General features: G+C 44.3%; 1 protein-coding gene and 1 pseudogene across 11 annotated transcripts in view; one reads left to right on the top strand and one right to left on the bottom strand.

Moving 5' to 3' along the window:
- The window catches only part of Tanc1 (tetratricopeptide repeat, ankyrin repeat and coiled-coil containing 1), a 242,747-nt gene that overhangs the window by 52,921 nt on the left and 174,479 nt on the right, over positions 1-15,347 (top strand). The window contains exon 1 of one of the 11 annotated variants that reach the window (XM_023713610.1): positions 11,923-11,961. The exons of the other annotated variants lie outside the window; for them this stretch is intronic. The gene's annotated coding sequence lies outside the window, so the exon portion shown is untranslated. Of the gene's footprint in view, positions 1-11,922; positions 11,962-15,347 lie in introns of those variants that run through there. 11 annotated transcript variants of the gene reach the window in all.
- On the bottom strand, positions 9,721-10,141 carry LOC101585159 (annotated as a pseudogene).

Below are 15,347 nucleotides of genomic sequence, written 5' to 3'. Positions count from 1 at the left end.
AGGGAATGAATGAAAATTGTCCAAGTAGAGTAAAAATACATTCCAGTATACATAGGGGGATCTGTATATTTTACTGAAGTGGCTAAAATCCTTATACCTTAAAAATGTGGTTTAACCCTCCTCCCTGAACATGTGTGCGGTATTATTACCTGTAAGCACAGTGTTGTACACTAGATCCCTGCAGCTTTTTCTTTGTGAGTGACTAAAAATTTGTACCCACTGAACAATTTTCCCTTTTCCTTCCCCACAACCCAGGGCAACCACTATTCTACTCTGCTTCTTGTTTGGCTACTTTATCTAAATGGACTCAAGCTCTATGTTTCCTGCTGTACTGCCTTATTTCTCTTATAATGCACTCAGGGTTCATTCATATCACATGACTTCCTTTTAAGGCTGAATGTATTCCACTGGGTGGATGTGCCACATTTTATTTATATATTGTCAGTTGGCTCCATATCATGGTTATTGAGTGCAGTGCTCCAGTGAATGTGAGAACGCAGCTCTGTCTTTGGGATCCTAATTTCAATTGTTTCAGATAAATACTCCGGAAGAGATTGTTGGGTTACTTCATGCATTGCATTGGGTTGTATGTAGCATTCAGGGTGGGCTGTTTCCTGTCTACAGTTATGGGACAGCTGCCCTGAGGAGCCTGTATGATTTATGAATATTTACTGTCTTTATTATAGGAAGGTAACTAATACCTTACTATTTTGGACCATCTCTCTCCAGTAGCTTTTAGAATTATTTTGGAGAGAAGTCAATCTCTTCCAAACTAGAAATCTTCTCTTTGCTGGTCACTGATAGCAGCTGTGTCTTTGAGGAAGAGCTGATTTTGTTTTCAGTTTTTAAATGACTGTGCATTGTTTCTTCCCAGGAGTGAAAACAATTGCAGGGTTGGAATTTTCTGGATTGTTAACAAAATAAAAAAAGAAAAGACATAAACTAAAGTGGAGGAGGGGAATGGTGGGAATCGTTTCATAAGATAGTAGAAAGTAGAAGATGCTACAATTTTATAAAAAAGAATAGATATTACAAAAATAAGCATTGATTAGAACATGAAGATAGCTGCTTTTTATGTTTTTCTGAAGTGTAAGGCAGTTTACCCAGCTAGAATTTTTAATGTTGGCCGGTTTTCAAGGGTATTCAATATATATGAATATATACATTTAGCTTTATTAATATATCCTTGAAAATGACTTGATTTCCTGGAGAGAATTATCTTATTGTTTCATATTTGTAATTTTAGTAACTATTAGCTTTGTCACCATTTGCTTTGAAGCTTTTGAAAAAAGCCCTTTCATTATCTTCCCCCAGGGAGGACACCACTGTAGCCATTTCACTGTTTTCCTTCAGTTTTCACCTTAGAACTAGGTACAGTGGCTTTAGTTTCCTGAAGCTGATGTGGGGATATTGAATTCTCCAAGGAAAAATGATGTCATTTTCTCTGGTTTTGTTGTTGTGGTTTTACTTTTGACATTTTTTGGTAGGTAAGAGCAAGATCTTGTGTTCTTGTGTTCTGGCCAGAGGACCCTCAGATTTTTGTGACCTGAATCATTTCCTAGTGAGGCCTAAGCTTTAGGCCTGGAGCCCCCACCCAGGGGTGGGGTTGCAGACCTGTTGTCTACAGCTGGAGGAAGTCCATGTGCCTGGGGGAAGGGGGCTCATCTTAAGGGCTGGTGGCCTGGAACATGGTGGTCTGGGGTGGCTGGGCCTTCAGTGTAGGATTACTCAGATACCTGTGGTTCTTACAGATACAGAGTGACCTCTGGTCCCTGGAATATTGTCAAGATCTAGGCGGTGCCTCACCCCTCAGGGACTCAGTAGCACTTACCCAGAGTGGTCTTAGGCACCTTATCAGAACTGAGCTAAAGAGTGGGTTAGACCTGTGGCTTGCAGTTATTAGCTCTAAGGTCAGGGCCAGTTAGGCAGAAAGAGCTAACTATTTTAACTATCTAAGAAATTCCCACTGGATTGAGCCAGCAAGCGATGGGTGGGAAGGAGGACCCATCCTTGCTGTTTGGAAGGAAGAACTGTAGAAACTGACAGCTGGCCAGGCCTAAAGGGCCTGACTCCCTTTCCTTTATCTAGAGATGCTAGCCAAGCATGCAGTCTCCTGCTAGGTCATTTGGCCTGCCTGGAAGTCAACAGGCAGGGTCTGCAGTCTTCAAACTGAGTCAGAAGGAGGTGCAGGCACAGTGCACCCAAAGGTGAAGGCCCTGTGCTCAGAGGGGCTTGTAATCTGGTGAGGAGCTTGCTCACAAATGCTGCATCTAGTAACGAGTTTGAGAAAACAATACAGAATTATTTTTGTGAATCTAGAAGTAGATGTAGTTTTAAATTCAGTGTGGACCAAAATTCTTCAAAGTGTAAATTATAACCTTATCTTACTGAACTACTAGTTAAATTCATTAAAATACTCCCTTTACCAAAAGCTCAAGCAAGTCAGTACTTTTGCATGCTATTATTTGTCAAGAGATAACTATGGCGTTACCTAGTAATCAGTTCTGAGTAGATGAATAGCTGAAAATATTTGAGATTAGGTGGAGATGAAGGGAAGACTCACCTTCACCTTTGTAATTCAGATAGCCACATGCTGTAGTACAGAATTTACTCCTTGCCTCTGTATCCCTTACAGATTAAATTCTGAGGTAACCGAAGCTTGCCTTGTTGGGTGAGAGTCTGAACATATAAACCAATTTTATAAACCTTAAAAAAAGCAGGAAGCAGACTATAGAAATGTTTAGGTGATTTTGAAACATACATGCCTAAGTGTATGCTATTGTAGAACATTTAAATGCCTTCTACCCTGAGGGCCTGAGGCCTTAGGACTTCTGGACAGATGGAGCCGGCGGGGTCCGCAGGCTTCAGCTGTGCTTCAGAAGGAGGTGGGGGCCTGGGACATCCAAAGGTGTAGTCCCTCTGCTCACAGAGCCTTGTAATTTGGTGAGGAGCTTACACAGATGCTGTACGAAAATGTGGCAGGGAAGCCAGGGGAAAGATTCCAGGTCAGAATGGCAGTGCTAGGGGGCTGTGGACTTGCACAATTTTTTGGGAGGCTGACTAACGTTAGGTAGTGATGGAGACCACGTGAAGATGAACCTGCATTTGAGTACTGACCCCATTCCTGTTTTTAGGATATGTGGATTTTAGGGGCCAAGATGGGCCGGGTGCACTTCTCTCCTGGATGTAGTGGCAGAGAGCCACAGAAAGCAAAATAACCTTTTCTTGGTGCCAAGGGTCATTCAGAGCCATGAATTGTGCTGTGTTGAAGTGCTTTGTTTTAGGGTCCTTGGACACTTTGGGGGTTGAAAGCTATTTAAACTGTAGGGTATAGTGGTCTGTGATTTGTGTTGGGCTTTTTAAAAAAATGTGATACGGGATCTCATTACACAGGATCTTGGCACTTGTAGTGATCCTCCTGTATGAGCCACCCCAGCGCTGGGATTACAGACATGCAATACCAATCCCGATTTGGGACTGGCATGGCACGGCATGGCACAGTATGCTTGGAGTTCTGGGGCTGGCCGGCATGGCGTGTGGTACCAGGGATTGAACCCAGGTCCTTGTGTTGCCAGGCAGGTGCTTAGACTGCCGAGCTATCTCCCCAGCCCTGTTTGGCATTTTATAAATTCTCTCCCGTCAGTCATAACTTCTCAGGGCTGTGCTTTGATCTAGCCATCAATCTCCACTCTCTTAATTGATGGTGACCCGGAAAACCAAATATTCCCTTCTATTAGAGTTATATCTATAAGGTAAGTTACATGGCTGGAAGGGGAGGCCTAGGAGAGGGGCTGGTAGAGGTGGGGGAGGTTGGAAGTTCCCTTGTGAATTGTGGATGAACTCAGTGGCAGGTTTTGGCAACTCTAATTTCTTCTTGATTCCTAGATATTTTCTGGGTAGAATAAGTTTGCCCCCTTCTCCAGGTTTTTCTTCTCTAGCAGATAAATCTTTCCTTTGACCCATGGCTAAATCAGTTTTGTCAGCAAAAAAGAGAAAATGAAAGTTTTCTTAGGGAAAATGAGAAGGTGAATGGAGGGGAACCAGGGGCTGAGGCAAGGGCCTGTTCTATCAGTGGCCACTGCTCTTGAGAGCTAAGATAAACCGAGCTTGGTGAACAGTGCTGACATAGGACATGGCTGTGTCCTTGAGAAGTGCAGTGTGTAGCTGGGAGAGAAGACTAACAGACCTGAACTCCTGCGTCTGGTGTGAGTGCAGAGAAGAAAAATTTGAGGTAGGAATTTGGAGCTGGGATACTGGGACCCAAGTGCTTTTTAAAAAAATGCATTTGGTACAGGGTCTCACTATGCAGCTCAGACTTCTAGAGATCCTCCTATTTTCAGCCTCCCTAGCACTGGGATTACAGGCCTGTGCCACCAGGCTTAGACTCTATCCCAGGCTCAGTGCGCCCTGGGGGCAGGGCTGGTACAACATGGGGGACTGGGGATTGAACCCCTGGTGCCTGTGCTTGCCAAAGCAGGTACTTGGTCCACTGAGCTATCTTGCCAGCCCTCAAATACTATTTGAGTAAAAGCCTGTGCAGTCTTAATTGAAGAAACCTTTTGGAGCCTAGTGGGAGGTTCAGGAAACTAGTTAGGAGGGAGGAGTGCTTAGGGAGAGATTTAGCAGCACATCTGAGGAGGAATTCAGGGGAAGACTTGCTAAGGGTCTGAGTGGCTCAGAGACTGTTGTGTTCAAATGAACACATGGGCTGCAGGTATGACTGTGGGCTGGGCTGGTGTTTGTGAGTGGCTCCTGTCACTCCACTGCAGGTGAGAAGAGGCACAGTGGATTAATTCCCAGGAGAGGCTGAGTTTGGGAGCAAGGGTCCCAAGTGAAACAGCCCAGTCTCTGTCACTCTGTTACAGAGGGACAGGCAGACACATCAGGGAGCTGTAAGGATTGAAGTCATGGGATGAAAGCCTGAGGAGTGGCGAGCTGGTGATTCCACTCCTTCACCCACAGGCGCATGGCAGACAGGGCGGCACAGTGCAGAGTTCCTCACACACGACAACCATTGCATTGATCATGTTTCACATTGAAAATACTTAGCATAGAACATCCTTCGCTGGTATGCTTTGGGTTGCTGTATCTCAGTGATCATCCCCTTGAGCTGCTATTCACTGTCATCTTCCTCTACTGTTTTAGGGCCACATTCTTTGCTGCTGGAACAAAACACCTTAACAGAAGACAGGTTTGTTTTGGTTCATGTTTCAGTCCAGGGTCAGCCAGCTCCCAAGAAGAAACAGCACAGCGCAGGGGGCACTGGAAGAGACCTGACTGTGGCATGGAGGGCAGGAAGCAGGGAGCAAAGGGAAGGGCTAGGGAGGGAGATGAGTGCTTCTCGGCCATGTCCACAGTGACCCACCTGTTCTGACCGTGCCTCCTAGGAGCAGATCAGTTGTAAAGCCCCCCAAAATGCACTTCACCTTTCAAAAGCCCTGGCTAGGAGTGCAGGAGGCTCATGGGGGCATAGCTAGATATTAATCATAACGTTTTCTCCTGTTGTCCATTTGTTTCTCCCTTCTCCTTTTTTGAAGCATAAATCACTTTATCTTCTCAAAGGACAATAGGAATAGTCTAGGGATTGGTCAGTGGTAGTGATTCTCAGCCCAGCTGCACATTATAATAAGGTCACAATTAAAAAGCGCCAGTGTCTGCTCCCGACTCTTGGAGAACCTCTTTTACATCTTATGAATATCAGGATTTTTAAGGCCTTTCAGGAGACTCTAAGGTGTGGACAAGATGGAAAACCAGGGGCCGGGGAGATAGCTTAGTAGAATAAGTGCTTGCCTGACAAGTGCAAGGGCCTGAGTTTAATCCACAAAAAAAAAAAAAAGGTAGAAAACCACCTTGGTATGGTATGGTGTATGGAGTGGTGCATGGAGTGGAGCATGGTGTGGTGTATGGTTTGGTGTATGGTATGGTATATGGTATGGTTTGCATAGCACAGCACAGCACAGCATGACACAACCAAGAAATTTTCTTGCCTCAAGAAAATGGAAATCTTAAAAGAAAGAAAGAAAGAAAGAAAGAAAGAAAATGGAAATTTTGCAAGATATGAACCAGGAGAAGGTATTTTAAAATACTGTCCTTTGTGGCTAGGTGCTGAGGTGAAGTCTCAGTTACATAGAGGACCGAGGCAGAAGAATCACTTGAAACTATAATTTTGAGACCAACCTAGCCAACACAGTGAGGCACTGTTTCAAAGAGGTCCATTGCCACTCAAGCCCCAAATATCTGAGAATCCCAAAAGGTCTCTTCCTCTCTGCCTTTCTGTAGATGTAAGCCTGTTTTCTGTTAAACACCAGCATTTAAAAATGAAGCAAAACAAAAGCAAGAGCTTTCAGCTATGCATGATAGTGCACATCTTTAGGGTGAAACAGGAAGATCGTGTGTTTGAGACCAGCCTAGAACAAGGTGAACCTGGAGTACACAGTGAAACCCTGGCACAAAAACCAAATAAAAACAAAAAATGAAAGCAGGAGCCTTCTTTTACTTGCCTTAGGGTGTCTGCAGTATTTTTTTCAGGTGGCTTGCATCTGAGCGTGACTTGTACCTCTTCCTGAGCTCTGCCACTGAGAGCAACTGAGGAGCTTTCCTCCATTGTTGGCCTCCCGGACCTTTAGGTCTGCTCAGCAGTGTTCAGAGCTGCAGGAACCACCCAGCCGGAGGATGTGGACTGTCCCATGGAACTGGAGATGATGCGCTTTGGTCCGTGGACACATACCACGGTCTTTGTTTTGTGGTCTGAAGTGGCCTACTGCTAGGTTTCTAGGATACTGGAGAGAAGTTTTTATTTTTGTAAAAAAAGTTTAAAGGAATAATTCTATTGGACAAACAACTTTGAAGCCTGTCTGTTCGTTTTTAAAAGACAGTGATGAGTAGGAGGCATAAACCCTACTAATTCTTCACAAAGGCAGTTTTTGTTTGTTATTAAAGGAGCCAACTGGAAATTAGACCAGAAATGAAAAAGGTAGTGAAGGGCAGTTGGAGCCCACATTTAGCAACCCCTAAAGCAGTGAGAGCGAACCTGAGCAGCTGGCTGCAGCTCTAGGTTCATCACCATTGCTCTAAGGCCTTGTTTTAGGGTCTATAAAATCCCTCTAGTCTGTATGATTTGTCGGATCTCATGTGTTGAATGAAAATATTTTCATGGTATACTGCTGGCTTTTTCAAAACATACTTGAAGCTGAATATTGGTTTGTGTATTGCAAAGACCTTCAGATGGAGGGATAACAAGGCAGAAGTAAAAAGTTCGTGATGTTCTTAATCTAAAATTGATTGTGCAAGACAGAAAAAAAGAGAGTGAAAAACTCAGGCATAATTCCTTTTGTAAACCTGGCCAGTGATCTGACACAGTTATAAGTAACTTCTCAAACACTGCTCAGAGTTCCTCTGGTCTGGGATGACCTCTCTTTTTCCTTTCTGTAATTATGGAATATGGCCCTTAAAACCCATGTAGGACCAAATACAGAATCAAAGCTCTGTGATCTCATCCCACAAAAACAGACTGTGGAGACAGACTCACAGGAAGCTGCCTCCCTGAGGCACCTATAATTTCTAGTGGTGTCTTTGTAGTAGCCTTGAATTCAGAAAGGACTTCTTTCCTTTGCCCTTATAGAAGGAGTGTCACAACTGGGCTGCTGTGGGTGCGGCAGAAGCCAGAGGGGAAGCCCAGCATCTGTGCCTGGAACCTGTCAGGGGACAGATCTGAAGGGCACACACAGGGTCTGTCCCACAGCCAGCTATGGAGTTGCCTGGAGGAGCCTGCCTCCCTGCCATGGGCTGCTGTGTGGAGGGAGGCCTTTCCTGCTACCCCAGCAAGGTGTCCTGCCCGGAGGGAACATCAGGACCCAGTGGGGAGGAGCTGAGGGTGTTCGCCAGGTGGGGGTGTTTTGCACTGAGTGTCTAAAACTGCAGTCTGTGCTGGAAAGGCCAGCTTGGGATATGGGAGCAGCCTGGAACAATCAGCCCTGTAGTATTTGCAGCCTGTCAGGAACATGAACTGAGGTCTTTCTGAGGAAGCAGTAAACTTTTGATATGCAAGTGGGCAACCATGTTTGTGGGGTTCCCCTCTGTTCTGTTCATTGAGTGCTCAGCTGTCTGTGAAACAAGCTGGTGGAGATGAACTTGGTTTCCTTTCAGAGACAAGTGGCTGCACTCCATTCCCATCTTTGAAGTCTTGGTGGGCTAAGGGGCAGGGATGTGTCTCCTAGCTCCTCATTAAATAGACTGAAAGAGGTGGAAAGGCCTGCACCCTGCCCTTGTGTATGCAAACCTACCAGTACCCTGGTGCCCTGCCCGGGTGGCTTGGTTGGCCCTAACATGACTGCACATGATTCCTCCTTCTTGGCAGTGTAGTTGGCAGCATTGCTTTGGAAAGTTAGATTGGGCCAGAGCCGGGCTATTGGTGTGCTTGAGCATGGCTGTCACTCTTGAGAATGAGTATTTTCTAGGACAGGTGTAGCAGCAAAAGAATTATTTCCTGAGAAGTAGGCTCTGAGTCAGTCACAGGGAGCCTCTTGTTGGCATCCAGGAAGCATACATTGAGCTTCTGCATCTAGTTTTAGTAAGTGCAGGAGGCTGATAGTAGGCAAGACCAGGCCTTGAGAAACTGGTAGGAGGACAGGTCGAGGCTTAATGGGGCAGATGTTAAGCACATGCTGGCCAGGGCGGGGCAGGCCTGCAGGGTGACTGACACCTGGAATAGGGAGGCGTGCCAGATGAGGGGAGAGTGGGCCAGAGGTAGAGCGTGGAGGTGGGTTTGGCATGGTCAGCCTGGAGGCAGCAGGTGTGGGAAGGAGGTCACAGTGCCTCTATACCCTCAGCGTGGGCGAGGGGCTCTTAGTTCATTGGCTTGAGGTTTTCAAGCCTTTCAAGCCTTCTTCTGTGGATTTGGCTGCAAAGCTTCTAGCAGTGCAGAAGGAACCTGATGTAGTGGACTTAGACTGGATACATCCAGAACCTTGCTCCAGACAGGGGCGCTGAGCAATCACCCATGCCATCTCGGCCCTGGTCATTCCCTTTCCCCAGACATACAGGGAAGGTATGTGGAGTGGTGTCTTTTACTGTCCATCATTTGCAGGGAGCTCAGGGTTGTTCTAAAAACTGTTGCTGGTGACTGGCAGCAGGTTTCCTTTTCCCCAGTGCTTCTCTTGGCAGCCTCCTGTGCTCTGTTCCTTGGGAGAAACTTCCCAGGTGTCCCCAGTGAGAGAGAACCACTGCCTGTGGCAGGAAAGGGGAGCCTGGGGTGTGGAGAGGTGATCCATGGCAGGGAGTGTATGCCCTGAACACACGTTCAGACCCTTGTGGTGCACACTCATTGGGTATTTTCTGAAAGGTCTTAACTTTGGAAGGTAAAACAGGTTTTTATTTAAAGAAAGACAAGAATTATTTTTAAAAACTACCATCTTACTATGAAAGCACTCTTTTTTTTTTTTTTTTTTGGCAGAACCAGGGATTGAACTCAGGCCTTTGTGCTTGCCAGGTGAGCGCTTATTCTACTGAGCCATCTCCCCAGCCCATGGAAGCACTCTATTATTATTATTATTATTATTATTATCATTATTAATTAGAAAACAATAAAAGTGATACAGAATTTCAAAAGAAGATGATAGGAAATTAACAATGGTTATTATATTGCATAGTGTTATTTTCAAAATAATTGCTTAGAATACTAGATATAGGTGAGTACTCTTTATTTATTTATTTTTATTTTTTTAAAGTGAACCAAAATTTTTATTCATTCATTTCTTGCATTTGAAGTATTCTTCAATGACATCCTTGGCCTGCGATTCTTTGCCATAGTCCTTAACCACCACACACCTGCAGTCAACCACTTTACGAGGCTTTCCCTCACCGTTTTATAGAGGCCTACCCATTGCCTGAGTTTCTTGTCATCATCAACCTTAATTGGGTTGATTTGGTGCTCAGCACAATGGGCCTCCACTAACTTCACATACATAGGCTCATTGCAGTTGGCTGCAAGCATACAGAGATGGGCTTGGTGCTTGTCTTAGGCTTTGGTGGCTTTGTTAATTCCACGTGCAAGGCCATCATGGGTGAGGATGGTCTTCAGTACCTCTTGGAAAGCAGTATTGACTTCCATTACGCCTCCAGCAGCAATGCCTTCCTCGGCCATTGTGGCGGCTTACGGGTGAAACCGAATCTAGAACACACCTGAGCCTCCACCTCTGGGGACTCGACATCAGCAGGGAGGGAGGAGTACTCTTTATTAATGTGGACACTTTGCCGTATTCTTTCAAAGCTTTGCTAATTTTATGAACTTGTGCCCATTTCAGTCTTGGTCTCTTTTTATGATGACCAGGACGGTACTTTACCACTGATGGTGTTTAATGTATGTTGATTACATGGCATAATATCTTGGTTTACAGTTTGCATATGTAGAGGTATAGCTGCTAAAGTTTCTCATACTTTCTAAAAGCAATTTCTCGCTATGTAGCCTGGCTTGGCCTAGAACTTCTGGTCTCGAGAGATCATCCCACCTCAGCCTACTGAGTCATGCGCGCCAGTGTGGTCTTGCTTCAGGTTTTTAATAAAGTTAGATTGACTATCTCCTTTATTGTTGTCATTCTCTTGCCTCTCATTGTCCAAGAAAACCTTTGTCAGGTTTAATTATAAGCCTCCTTTTGGCTCCCAGGAGACAAATAAGGGAATGTTTATAGCTTCCCTCACCTCAAATGCTCCTCATAGGTTGGCTTTTTGGGATCATGTTAGGTAAAGCTGGCTTAGATTCTGTCTCCTGCCTGTTCTACACACTGTCCTGGTAACTTATTCTGAGTTCTGTCACTCCTTCTTTGCCACTGGGTTTTAAGAATGATTTTCTAGTTGTGTGGCTGCAGGACAAGTTCTAAATGCACACTGGTTTTCCTGCGCTGTGGTCTCAAGTGTCAGTTGAGAAACAAATACCTTTTCTCAAGGCGCTGAGGGAAGCTGAGGTTTCTTGTGGGTGAGGTCTCCTACTCGTATCACTTGCCTTCACTGTCCTCAAAGGGTGGTGTGTAGTGAGTGGGCTCAAGTAGTCCCTTCCTTCCTTTAAGGAAGGAGAATTGGCTGAGAGAGAGAGGGCCTCTGCTCTAACGTGCAGCGAGCACGGTGTGGAGGCTGCTTCAGTTATGCTCAGCTGCCCACGCGAGGCAGGGCAGGAACTCCAGGATGTCCCGTGCAAAGTGGACTCCAGGGCATCTGTGGACTCTGACCTGAATCCTTTTGGGTGGGCACTGAAAAATACGACTTCATTGGCCTGGGCGCCAAGGTCCAGATCTCCCTGAGTCTGTGGACGGCTGGGTGGCACTCCCATGTCCTGCGCCGTCTGTCTTGTGGGATTTGCCAGCAGGATGTCATTGTCTGCACTCGCCCTTCCTCCCACACCCTGCTTATCCCTAAGGAACTGTGACTACAGAGTTTAGCCACCTATCAGCTTGGTGACCTGGTGGTCCAAAGACACCACTCGCTTTAGCTTCAATGTGCCTACAAAGAGAAAGTAGTGTTTTCAGGGAGTACATCTCAGAATTTCCAATATTGAAGTGTTTGCTATAGATGGGCTAGTACTCTAAGTATTAATATCTGTGAAGCTCAACTTTCTGAAAAGTACTTGTATGTGGAGTTGATTTGAAAACTGAAAATGCTTTCTTAGCCCAAGCAGATGTTTGGGGAAATTTTTGAACTCCACTGACTAGTTTAACCAGTTTATGCTGCCAAGCCAAACATTCTCTTGTGCACAGTACGTATAGAACCATCCATTTTAGAACTTTAACTGAAGCTTGCATGGGCACAGCATTTTCTACAGTTATAATTACACAATTAATGAGAAAAATGACATTGAAGAACAATTTGCTAACTTCAGCAAGAGTTTCACTTATTTAGAAATCCAGGTGGAAATCTGTTTAAATGGAATTTTACAACAGATTTATACTCTGAAGCCAAGCCTTTTTTACTCAGGTAACACATTTCTCAAAGTAATGTTGAAATAGCAATTTAAGTGTATTCCCCTAGAGATTTACTGGGCAGGAAAGTTACTTAGTAAGTTATCAATTTTTCCTCCTTTAGGTTTTGTATGCCAGAGAATTAGCTGATTTTTCTCCTTCCTTGGGACCAACTTCAGAAAGTAGATTAATAGCAAAGATTGTGTTAAATGATTTTGTGGCATAACTATGTGTGTCTTTTGCAGATTCCCTATCTATGAAGGAAAACTTTGTTTTCTTTGCTGTTTGAGGTTCTATTTTTTGAGCTGGAGAATGATGAATTTCAGTTCTGTCAACAGAAATGCTCTTACTGAGGTTTCAGATGCCTCTGATCATCGAGCCCTGTCCTTACTTTATAGTCCTTGACACAGCTCTTCTGTAGTACTGATAAAACTGACGATTCCTCATTGGAAACTCTGAGTTCCTTTGCACATTTATAAGTATTTTGATTTTTGTCTTTCATTTTCTTGGAGGGGCTACTATTGTCTGCCCCTCTATGTTCATGCTCTCCTTGCTGGTTTTCTGTAGTCTGCTCTTCCCTTTGGGGAATCTGAGTACTTCTGAGGCTTCAGGCACCAGCCACATGATAGTGACCCCTAGAATCTCCTGCTGAGTTCACCCTCATCTTGTGGACTGTTCTATGTAGGTGATTCATAGGTACTTTTAACTCAGGATATTTACACTGAACTCACTTCCTCCCTAATTGCTTACCACCTGTTTCCTGACCTCCAGATATCTGCCAGCTTTTCTTATTTTGGTTGTTGGCTCTATTTTCTGCCTTGTTCCTAAAGCCAGAAATTTCTGACTCATCCTTCCCCCTTCCTAGTTAGCCCCATATTTTAATTGGCAATCAGTACTATCGTTTCAATACCCTAAATTGCATTTAAAAGGAAAACTTTGTCATTCTACAAACATCTCATTACTGTGTTTTAAAATTTGTAGCTGAACATATGTAAATAGGTATGAGACACTTAAGACTGTTGCACACATTTTATGCTAGACATGGCCCTAGGTCATATACATATATTTGTGCTATATTTCTAATTTTCACAACTACTGTCAGATATGTCATCTCTGTTCTAAGTGAGGAATCTGGGATTCAGAGAGATGAAGTATAGGCTCAGGATCATAGGTCAAGTGAAGGACAGTGGAGATAAGGTTTAAACCTGGAGTTGTTTGCCTAGAGCCTCTGCTGGTGCTGTTATGTCACTTTTCTTACTTCCTAATGCCATGGGGCAGTTGTAGATATTTGTCAAGTAGATTATCTTTGAGGAGAGAATTGGATGTTATTCAAAATACATATTTTTGTGATAAGATACATAATTTGGAGCCAGAGAGATAGCTTGGGGGTCTGAGTGCCTGCTTGGTGAGTGCAAGGCCCTGGGTTCAACCCCTGGTACTGTGTGCCATGCCGCCCCATGCCAAGTCAGGCACCGAAACCAGGCATGGTGGTGCACACTTGTAATCCCAGCTCTGGGGAGGCTGCGACAGGAGAATCACTACAGGTTTGAGCTGCATAGCAAGACCCTGTACCAAATAAATAATAATTAAAAAAAGATACCTAGATTTTTACTAAATTGGTGCTGATAATGTTTTAAATGTGGCTTGTTTCCTTCAAAACTCATGTCTTACACTTGGTTCCTAGTATAAGAGTCTTGAGAGGTTGTGGGGCCTTTCAGAGTTGGTTAGGCTGCTAAAAGGGGTTGATGAAGGCCTTGAGGATTAATCACCATGAAAGTGTTTTCTTATTAAACTATGCTTCTTTTGCCTTGTCTTCCGTGCTCTCTCTACAGTGGAGCATGAGACCCTCCCCATGTTCTGCTGCTGCCTGGTCTTGGGCTACTGGCTTTCAGGACTGAATATACATCTTTCTTTTATAATTACTGGTTCTTGGATATTTGATGTAACAGTATAAAATGGATTAATGAAGGTGCTAAGGACAAAGGGGCCAGGGATACAGCTCAGTGGTACAGCACCTGCCTGTCAAGCGCAAGGTCCTCAGTTGATTCCCAGGACAAAAAAGAAAAACAAAATGACATGACTCCACGAAACTATGGACTGTGATCCCTGTGGCTTCACCCTGGATCCAGACCTGGTCTTCTCTTAGCCACGTGTCACCTGGTGGCCCAAGGAAGGACAATGGGCCCACACTGCTTGTCTGCAGAGGGAAGGAAATTTATGAAAATCAAATTTGGTGGCACAAGGGAAAGTTTCTTAAAACCCAGGGACAGTTTTGAAAGTTGTTTAGTTGTGACAGTTGACAATTGTTGAGATCAGATGAGCTTTTTTTTTTTTTTTTTTTAAAATGAGAATATGTAAAAATACAAGCTCTCTTGGATTTCTGATGTTTGTGCTGATGGAATCATTCATGTACATGCAATAAAATCAGAAAAGACTCAAGTAAAGAACTTGTTAATAAAGAGAACACATAGAACTAGTTTGTTCTTGGTAAAACAAGATACAATGTACAGAAATCAAATGTGGTATAGGTGTGGGTGGGTGTATTGAAGCCAATTTACTTAAGTTTTTTTTTTTTATTGTGTTAAGTTGATCTTGTGAGGATGGATTTGGATATGTTTGTACTGAATCAAAATGGACCCTATTTTGTTTTTCGTCTTCTTCTTTTGTCCTGTTTTGAGAAGGCTGTGCTTTTTTTTCTTTGTGATTTCCCCTTTTACATTCTGTTTTGGTACCATAGTTTGCCTAAAGAGAGGGTGCCTTCCATCGACATGTCAGACTGGTTAGTCATTGTTGAATTTGGAAATTAGCTTCCTAAATGTTTGTATCTTGCAAAATTGCCCAATAAATTTGGGAGCAATGCTGTGTGTTTTGCAGTGTGGTTTGGACTGCAGCTTGGTGGAGAACATACCTGTTATACACAGTAGGTCCCTGAGGGAGTGGCAGCCATTGCTTTTTAAACTAACTTTTTTGAGACCTAAAATTTCAGGTTTAGTTATGGTTATGCTGCTCCATGATGGAAGAGACTTGGAATTTGTGCCACATGGAAAGGACCAAGCTGGAGCTGGGCTCTGCAGCCTAACAGGCCCTCCAGTGATTCTGATGCATGCTGCCCTTGGGGTAGAGAAATGAGCCTGAAGCCTTTTGGAGGGGGTCAGTGGAGGGATAGGGATCGCTTCTTCAGAGCGGTGGGGCAGAGTCCTGTGCTAATCAGGCAGGTTAGGAGACCAGGAGGTAGAGGCAGAGTTGGAAAGGGGGTAGTGCTCTGAGCAGGAGCCTGTAACAGGCAACTGAAGTTTGGAGGTAGGGACAACAGTAGAGTTAGTTTTAGACATGTTGAGTTTGTGTTGCCAGGGTTGACGTCAGCAACCTGGAAACAAAGTACAGTAGTAGCACAGGCAAAAC

Source organism: Octodon degus, unplaced genomic scaffold (genome assembly GCF_000260255.1).
Source record: "Octodon degus isolate 3935 unplaced genomic scaffold, OctDeg1.0 scaffold00032, whole genome shotgun sequence".
In the NCBI taxonomy this organism is placed as follows: Eukaryota; Metazoa; Chordata; class Mammalia; order Rodentia; family Octodontidae; genus Octodon; species Octodon degus.
Note: the sequence above shows the minus strand (reverse complement) of the source record. Positions and strands in the feature narration are given on the sequence as shown.